Here is a 9,421-nt window from a genome sequence, read left to right as displayed (position 1 = left end):
ACACACACACACACACACACACACACACACACACACACACACACACACACACACACACACACACACACACACACTGACATATAATGAGAGCATACAGTGGGAGCAGTTAACATGTTAATAATCATAATTTCCACTAACAGTACATTTGCTTAGGTAAGTACATTTAAAACAAATTAGAAATGAATCAAAAAAACAAAACATACTATATTGGACTCTGTTTGATTTGCACCATAAAATTTTATTCAAATCTTAATATGCAGTGGCTGTGGCAGTCAAAATGCATTACTTGCCAATCATTTTTTAAGGTGCTGTGCAAAATGCAATTGCTCATTGGAGGAATCGCATCTGTTTACCAGTTAGTGAAAATAAAAGATGTGTTTGACACTTATGGTGAACTCTTAGCTGCCAAAAAACACTGCCCTCCCGCCCCACTTATCTGTGAAGTTAATTAAGGTTTTGGAATAGCTTTATAGAAGAGACAAACATTAAAACGAAGAGGTAAAGCATGGAGTCTTCCATTTTGCGTTTTCACTTGCTTACATAGGTGATATATTCAAATTCAAATTCAAATTTTATTTGTCACGTACACAGTCATACACAGTACGATATGTAGTGAAATGCTTATATATATAGTTTTTAACAAAGCAAGATTTGTACACAGTGCCTCGGCAGGCCAAAGGCAAAATTACAGGGGAATAATCAAACAGCCTCTTCTGTTATTTATTAATAAATTTATTTTTTATGCTGCATATGCCCCTTTTCCGTTAATGGAATTAAATTAGCTTCTTTTCATTGGATCCCTGTTAAATCCAAAATGTAATTTCCATAAAAAGTCTTGAATGACCAGGCCCCATCATAACTCAAAGACCTCCACAGTATCATTTTATACTAACAGAGCAATTTGGTCTCAGATTGCAGGCTTTCTTCAGGGTCCTGGAGTAGAATGGGAGATTGGGTAATTGTTGCAAAACATATTTTTTAAATAAATGGTTACTACTGGATTATTATCATGTAGTTCAGTCAGTATGCAACAATAATTTGAAGTTATTTGCCTTTTTTTAATTGTTAAGGAATCAATGCTCTTCTTGTCAAATGTACAGCAAGTACTCCACCTGCCTTCACTCGTTTAACCATCTCCTCATGGGCACCCTCTGGAGTTGTCCTGCGGTGCCCGTGCCACCAGGGAATTGGCAGCAGATCATCTGGGTTCTGTGGGGTGCGTGTGGGCCTGGATAAGGCTTGTTTAAGTGCATGTTCACAATTAGACTGGGATCCTGGGAGTTCAGAGACAAGGTCACTGCCTTGCGCTCTGTTCTATAAACTACTCCTAAACAGTTCTTGTTTTCTGTTGTGTGTGTGTGTGTGTGTGGCACACTCTCCTGCTGAGTGGGGAAGACTGCTGGCTGCAAGTGGGGAGTCCCCATTGCCATGAGGGCTGTGTGCTTGGGTCTGCCCTCCAATAATGTTTATGTGGGAGGAGCATGTTAGTGCAAGACCACATAACAAGAAGAACAGTGCATCAACACTTCACCTGTCCGCGGTTTGAACGCCGTGGCTCACAGTAAACATGCTGAGGTTCATCAGGAGTTTCACTTAGACCGAATGTTTGCAACCGTTCACGTGGAGCCAATGCAAGCAACAGGAAGTTTTTTCCTTTGTTTTTTTCGTTTTTGCTTCTGTTTTCTGCCCTAAACCCCACTCTGTAGCACAGTGGCTTGTGTGCAGGTGCTTTCATGCACACTGTGACGCCCATCATCGCGTCCAATTAACCCCACAGCGCATCCTTTCCAAGAAAGTTAAGGGGCGGATCCAGCGAGACAGCCGCGTGGATACCTCTTTAAAAGGCATGTTGCTATCACATGCTTCGGCACGGAAAGTAGGATGAGGATGTTCTTGTGGTCGTTATGTAAACCATATTTGTCACTTACGATTTAAACGAACGCGGGGAGACTTTTTTTTGTTGCTGAGGATTTCTTCAATTTGCGCGGAGGGAGGGGAGAGGACGGAGAAGGGGGGGGGGGGGGGGGCAGCCCACCCAGTCTGTCAGCGCTGCAGTCAGTCAGTCGTGTGGTGTGGTGTGGTGTTGTGTTTTGTGCTGCTAGTTGTTGTTCGGGCTGTGCGCGTTGTTAACGCCAAAGGGACGGACACAGACGACGTGTGTGCGGGCTGTTGAAACGCCAATTCTCGAGGTTTGCTGCCGTGCTGCCGTCGGGAGAGTGAATGGGATAAGAAAAACAGCCAGAGCAAAGCCAGCTAGTCTCTCGGAAAAGAGTGCAGTCTCTTCTTGCGAGAAGAGAGTTGTTTGCCTCGTTCTCCCCTCTTATTTTCTGTCTTCTCGCCGTATTTTTTTTAAGGAGTTCCTTCGAGTGGAGAAACATCGGCGATATTCGTGCTCATTTCCTCCACTTGATCTGCATCGGTTCGCCACTCGGATGAGGCTGACTTGTCTTACCTAGCGATTTGGGGGGAAAAAAAGAAAAAGAGGAAGAAGAAGTGGTCCTCACACCAGCGAATCTTTTTAAAATTTTGTTTTTTAGACGAGGTAGTCCCTGCTTCAGAAGACCTAGGTTACGGTAAGTGACGGCTGCTCCGTACTATCGTTTCTCTTTCTCTGTGTGTGTGTGTGTGTGTGTGTGTTTTTATTCAGGCAGAGTAGAGGTTACATGGACAGCTTTGCTCTTTTTGTGAGTCCCCCGTTTTTTAAAGTCATGTCTGGAGGACGTTGCAGAGGTAGATAATGGCCATGATGATGGAGGAGATATTCACAGGGAGTGGTACTCGGTCGGTACTGGCCGTGTATAATGTGTGTTAGCGTAGCCCCCCCCCCCTCAACTCCCAATTTTCTCCCCCTTTTCTCCCCTTCCACCTCCAGCTACAGAGCTGGAGGTACAAGGGGAGCACCCATCAAAAGTGTAACACCGACTGGTAATAGTGCTGTTGTGAACACGTTGAAACAAGGTCAGAGAGAGGGACACGGCGGCCCGCGAGCTCGCTAATATTGTGATCATGTGGAAGGATGCGCAGATGGACACACCTGGCCGTCACTCGGTGTGGCTGCGCGCGCACGACTGCTTGCAAACTTTAAGTCTCGAGGCTTTTTTTTTCCCCATCTCGCTCTCTCTTATTGCGACGTGCTCTCGCGTGCGCGTGATTCACGCTGGACCTGTTTTTAACGAGCTTCTCGAAGTAAACAGTTCATCAGCTGCAATCAAAATCAAGAGAAAAATAAAAATAAAATAATAGTAATAATTTCGTTTTTAATGACGAGGGGTCGTAATTGCTCCGACAATTAACCCACATCACAGTTTGCCAGTTAGGGCAATGGGCTCATAATAAATTATGTCACAGACAAAACCCCCCTCCGGAGGCTCATGCTGTCGGTGATTGATCTCCAGCAGTGTTGGGGACCGTTTGGGATAAGAAGAATAAGAAAGAACACTGATTGACTGGGTTTAAGCAAATTCTAGTATTTAACCAAACAATCTAGAAACTGCTTTGTGTAATGATGATGATGTACTAGAACTCCAAATCCTCCTCAGTATTGATTATACAGCTCGCTAAGCATATTTGAGTGGTGCCTAACACGCCCTTATTCAGTCACCTGAGCACCAGAACTACATATAAAAAGACAACTTTATTGCTTTCAAGCTTCCACTTCTATTAAAAACATACAGAAGTGTTTACTGTTTGCAAGTTAATACTGTGGCTGTGTGAGGTGGAGCTACTTTAAAAATTCAGCTTGTGCATTCACCAACCAAGGGCTCCACTGAGATGAATGCAGTTAAACTTATTTAAAAGAAATAAAAAATAAAGCTGTGTAAATGAAATCATCTGAAAAGTTTAAAGGTGAATTGCCTTTTGCTGGAGCTGCTGAGACAAATAAGCAAAATAAGTCACAAAACCAAGTAAATGAGTATATTTTACAAGCTCGTTATGGAGTAAGAGTGTAGCTAAGTTTAGCTCAGGTAATCACTTTTTATCTCTGTTGGTCACTTACTAATCTAAATAATACCACGTTGGCTTGTCAGAGGAAGTGCAGGTTTTATTGAATCAGTCGGTGGAGAAGTTTCTCCACTGCTTGCGCGTTTAGGCTTGGTGTACACCACGAGTGACCTTTAGCCTCTGTGTTTCTTTCCCTTGTTCACACCATCATAAATGCATCCTGTTTTCTGCCGGGTCTAATTTTTTTCAGGTTCGTCTGTGAGCCTGTCCTGCAGTGTGCTGTGCTGCCAGGCCACACTGGTTTATTGTAGTTGATCATTAATCTATTGGAGTTTCCTCAGCACTCATTCTTCAGCCTGCCGGATCACTTTACCACTCTTTCCCTTTGATCCAGCAGACAGTGCCCCACGCTTCACTTAGCAATCATAAATGTCATGAAATTTAATAAGGAAGTCTTTTTAATGACTCGCACCTAGACCTGTCATTAAATAGCCATGCAGGACTAATAACTGAGCCATAAAGGCAATCCGCTGTGAATTAGCAATGGATTTCTGCCAGCATACAAATCTATTGCTTTAATTATCAATAAAATACTGACTGTTGGAATCGTTTTGGAGTAGCACTATATATTATTTTTTGGATAATTAAACCATCTGTGCTTGTTTCTATTGATTTTTATTCCTGCGCTGTGTGTCATCAATCAGTCGTTCTAATCGTTTCAAATACTTTGGGCATTATTTTTATTTTCCTGCGCTGTTCAACAGAGTTGTCTCAAGCCGTTGTTTATTTATTAATTGATTTCAGAAAGACTAAAGATTCTGTCCATGTGTAATGATAATTTATCTAATTACTGCAACTCGTGATACTCTAAAAGCTTCATTGTTTCTAGGCTACCTGTTGATACATTTTATCAGATAAAAAGGCATAAAAATGTTAAAGAAATTAAATCAAGCTTGACAAGAATAATATTTTTTTCTTTCTGTTTTTACTGAAACGACCAGACTTTACACGTAGAATAAGAAATGTTCAGACAGCTGTGATGGAGCTCAGGCTCGAAGGCCAGCCGGTGTGTAACAGCTGATTGAACTGTGAAACTGTGACCCCGGTGTGAAGGCTCAGCTGTGTGAGGTGGTGAAAAGAACAGGCTGTGACTTACTGTTAGTTCCTGAGCGATCCCATCTCTGTGATAATTAATAACTGCAGTGAAGTCTCCTCTGTTGAAACTCGCACTCTGTGGATGCACGTACCGACCCTGTTGCTGTGGAGCTGCAGGTATTTAATGAACTCAGAATCCTACAAACACCTGTAAGCAACAACTTCAGGTCCAGTTAAAGGAGCTGAAGTGAAATCTGGATTGGATTAACGGTGTTCCTCAGTAATAACCTCCTATAGACAGGCCTGTGTGTGCATCGTAGCAGCAGAGCAGCCACAAAACATAAGGAAGTTTAAAACTTCTTTCAGCTGCTCCCTTGTTCACAAGAGGTCGAAAAGCAGGTCTGACACAACCCTCCCATGGGTTTGCGTGTCCACCTAGTCTCAAATCTGGGATCTTTTGGATGTTAGGCAAGCGTGTTAATCACTCCATTCATTTCTGCTGATTTATGTCTATATTTTGAGCCAAAGCATGTATCCTCCATGGCTTATAATAGTGTGATTTGGACATTATCTGCAATAAAACAAGTGACCATTGTGAGTATGGTTACTGATGATCATGTGCCTGTTATGGTGACCCTCGGGCATTTATGATACCCACATAATGTGGTGTGTGTATGTGTGCGCATAGACGTGGCACTGGTTCAACATCAAAAAGCATGAATCCACAAATCTTTACATAGTTCCAGTTAGTTACATTACACTGTGGTAGAAAGTAACTAAATACAGTTTTAAACAATTAAAAAAGGTTTATGTAAAAAGAAGAACAATTTTGTAATCTTAACATTTTTAACACAAAAGCTCGCATCCTGTTAAAGTGTCTGACGACTGATGACTGTGAGTAACAAAAGCCTCTCGGGTGGTTTTATTTAAATGACTGTTTGAGGCCAGAGAAGAAAAACGATCGAACGTTTTAGACGTAAACAAAGGTTATGGGGGGGGAAACAAAATCAAATTTGCGTCACAGAACACACACCTTCTCCCATGAATCATGTGATGACTCATCACTCTTTTCACTTATAACCCTTTCAAAGGAGGATATTCTGTAAAAATAAATAAATAATACTAATAATAATAAAAATACCTGCCTGTGTATACAACTGCAAAACAGTAGCTCCACCTTGACCGGCTATAACTGGAAAAACTAGAACTGTGATAATAGCCACAGGGACCGAGTACTTTTACTTTGCATGTACTACTTATGTGCCTTTTACTTTTTATATAGAGGACCTCAGCTTTTTATGTCATTTGTTTACAATATCCAGTTCTTACTTGCACTGATGTGTGATTGGACTCGACTAGGGAAGTGTAAACTGTGATACTGCAAAAACAGAGGGCTCAAACAGTCTCTGAAAAATCCCTCTGTGTATCTTTTTTCTTTTGTTTTGTTTTTTTGGTCCTGACCTTTGTTAATGGCTGTAAATTGAATTTCATTTGAGTGTGACAGTCAAATACTTTGTGTGCCCATATGTGTTTACACTGGCTGCCGTCTGAGTAGTTATACACAGGAGCGCCTTCCAATGACAAGCCAGATTACTGTCACGGTTGCTCGGTTTCATTGGGAGAGGCTTGTTTATGCTCATTTGCTGTCGTTGTCCTGAAGGAACCCTTTTACCTATATGCTGTGTTAGATTAATCGCATCTGCTGGACTCTTTTCTACCCCATTAATGCCCATTATTGCAAGTGTTAATATGCGTGGCGCCACCCTTTTACGGTTAGTGCTTAATTCAATAATTAACCCATGTTGGCGTTTTTACGACAGAAGCCCTGCCCTAATCGTTGAATTCATTTTCAGTGCCCGCCACTCTCTGTGTCCAGTCATTCTGACACTTTTATGCCTGCCATCTGTATGAAATTTTAATGACCCAACAAGTTGAATTGTGTATGTGTGTGTGTTTATCATTAGGCTTAAAATGTTTCTTTTTTTTAGGACGGGATCAGGTGACCCTGAACCCTCCCTCGGTTATAGGGAGTAGTCCTAGGCTGCTGGGGGCTTCCCAGTGTTTTTTTTTTTATTTTGTTTTTTTTATGTTTGGTGTTTATACACCAGCCTGCATTTAATCGTTAGGTATTACTAATATCTGTGTCTTTTGTCCTGTCTCCCATCCCTCACCCCCAAACCGGCAACACTGCCCCTCACTGTGCCTGGTTTTCCTGGGAGTTTCTTTCTGTTTAAAGGGAGTTTTTCCTTCCCACTGTCACCAAGTGCTTGCTCATAGAGGGTTGTCTGATTGTTGGGGTTTTCGCTGTATCATTGTGTGTTCTTACGATATAAAACACCTTGAGGGGACTGCTGTTGTGATTTGGCGCTACATAAAACAAATTGAATTGAATTGTGTGCATGCCTTTGGAGTAGCTAACACTTAGATCCACGTTGGACCGTAAGGACTGGGGTTTGTTTCCTCGTGCGTCTGACCAGCTTTGCTTTTCTTCATGAGAAAAAAACAAAACAAAAAAAACCAACAGAACAAAAATCACCACCCACTGTTCTTACAGTCAGAGTAAAAAGATGAAGTAGTTTGCTCAATAATTGGCCTCCATCTCTGTGCTTGAGGCTCACCAATACAATGAAAAGAACCGCAGTGAAACGGACTCAAACGAGCTCTTTTGATTCTGTTTACTGAACCACCGAGGACCGACTAAATCTGCTTTCTGCACTCGGCTGTAAGGGTAACTGACGTTGAACCAGTGTGCATAATAAAACATTAAGTCTGATGGTTTTAAACTAAATTTTTTATTTTTTTCGCCAAGTGTTTTTGACAAAAGGATGTGTCTGTTTACAGTTTCAGGTACATTTGTAATAGCTGCCGGTAGTGCAGCTTGCTATGTCTTCATAAGCCACTCTGACTGGTAGATATTATATGTTCAAAGGAACGAGAGAGCGAGCAAACCAAAACTGTAACTTTGAAGTGACACTCTTCACAAATTCTGCCTTTTCAGCTTCTTCATCTTTGAACTCTGCTTGATCTGATCCTTAAAATCTAAGACAATTTTAACATTTGATCTGGAGAAGTGCTGTCGCCATGGTAAAAGCGGCATCCGATCGTTATTTGGTCCATTTGTTCATCATTGTTAATAAATAGTCCTAAATGGCTTTTTTGGCTATATTGTGTCCATCTATTAATTTTCTTAACTGCATACTCAAATTGGGGTCACATATTTGGAGTGAGCTTTTCTTTTTGAAGTAATAATGGGTGCAAGGATCAGTGTGTGCAGCTGTCTGCCTCTATGAGATCCGTGATTCAGTTGGGTGCCTGATTTAAAAAGTTTTTCAACTTGGTTAATTCATAATGTAAGACGTATCTGGCCACCTGTTGGATGTCCAGTACTGACTTTTCTTTTTAGCTCTGCTCTGCTCTCCCACAGTCCCTTAAAGACATGTCCAGCTAATATTATCAATTGCTCTAGCTAGTGGTTAAATCCTTCATGGTGCGTTCTCATTTGCTGCTCTGGAGGATGCATTTGATTCATTGCTATAAAAATGGTGAAATTAAATGGCACCCAACTAGAACACATACCTGCACGCTGTTCTTGCAGAATGCCGGCCTTGGGTATTGAATCCTTCCGCTGCTTCCAATTCCTGTAGATATGATTATGCAGTAAAGGAGCTGCAGGTTTCTCTTGGCATTTTCCTGCTTTATTGTTTGCTGAAAAAAACCACCCAGTTAGAATTTAGTTGATTTTTAGTAAACCTAAGGTGACCACAGCTTCCATTTTCCAAAAGGAGACCAATAACTAACCTTTTCTGCTTCTTTGTGTTTACTTTCTTTAATCGATTTACCCCTGTAAAGCACTTAGTGACTGTTTCTTGTCTCTAAAAGTGCTTTAAAAATAACTCAAAGTTACTTTACTCACTTTTAAACAGAAAGTGTTTGAATATAGTCTCCAGTGGATGATCGTGCTGTTTTTTCCCTCCGGTGAACCAATCAATACCAACCTTCTTAGGTTTTACTTCTGTGTCCGAGCAGTATTTCCAAATCAAATCTTCACTCTCCACAAGTGGCTTTTAGAAAATGCAAATTGTCTTCCTGACAAATGATACCTGATTAGTTTTTTAAAGAACAATGCATCCATCTGATTGGATAAGCCTCTCTTGAAAAGTTGAGGTATTGATTATCCGATGTTGCGCAATGTGACGGCCACTTGACTCGACTTTTCTACAGCAATGGAAAGACTGGCCTGTGACAGGCTTCCTGTAGAGGGTTTCAATTGATGTAATAACTTTGTATTCAGCTCTTGCTGTGTGTGTGTGTGTGTGTGTGTGTGTGTGTGTGTGTGTGTGTGTGTGTGTGTGTGTGTGTGTGTGTGTGTGTGTGTGTGTGTGTG

The 9,421-nt window shown here is 41.4% G+C and overlaps 1 protein-coding gene across 1 annotated transcript in view; it reads left to right on the top strand.

Annotated features, from left to right (window-relative positions):
• Nucleotides 1-1,826: 1,826 nt before the first annotated feature.
• The window catches only part of LOC102297859 (bromo adjacent homology domain-containing 1 protein), a 28,292-nt gene continuing 20,697 nt past the window's right edge, over nucleotides 1,827-9,421 (top strand). Inside the window, exon 1 of the mRNA XM_014332209.2 lies at nucleotides 1,827-2,573. The gene's annotated coding sequence lies outside the window, so the exon portion shown is untranslated. The remainder of the gene's footprint in view (nucleotides 2,574-9,421) is intronic.

Source organism: Haplochromis burtoni, unplaced genomic scaffold (assembly GCF_018398535.1).
Source record: "Haplochromis burtoni strain Fernald_Lab_line unplaced genomic scaffold, NCSU_Asbu1 Contig_28, whole genome shotgun sequence".
NCBI classification, from domain to species: domain Eukaryota; kingdom Metazoa; phylum Chordata; class Actinopteri; order Cichliformes; family Cichlidae; genus Haplochromis; species Haplochromis burtoni.
The sequence above is the reverse complement of the archived record's forward strand: the minus strand, read 5'-3'. Positions and strand labels throughout refer to the sequence as shown.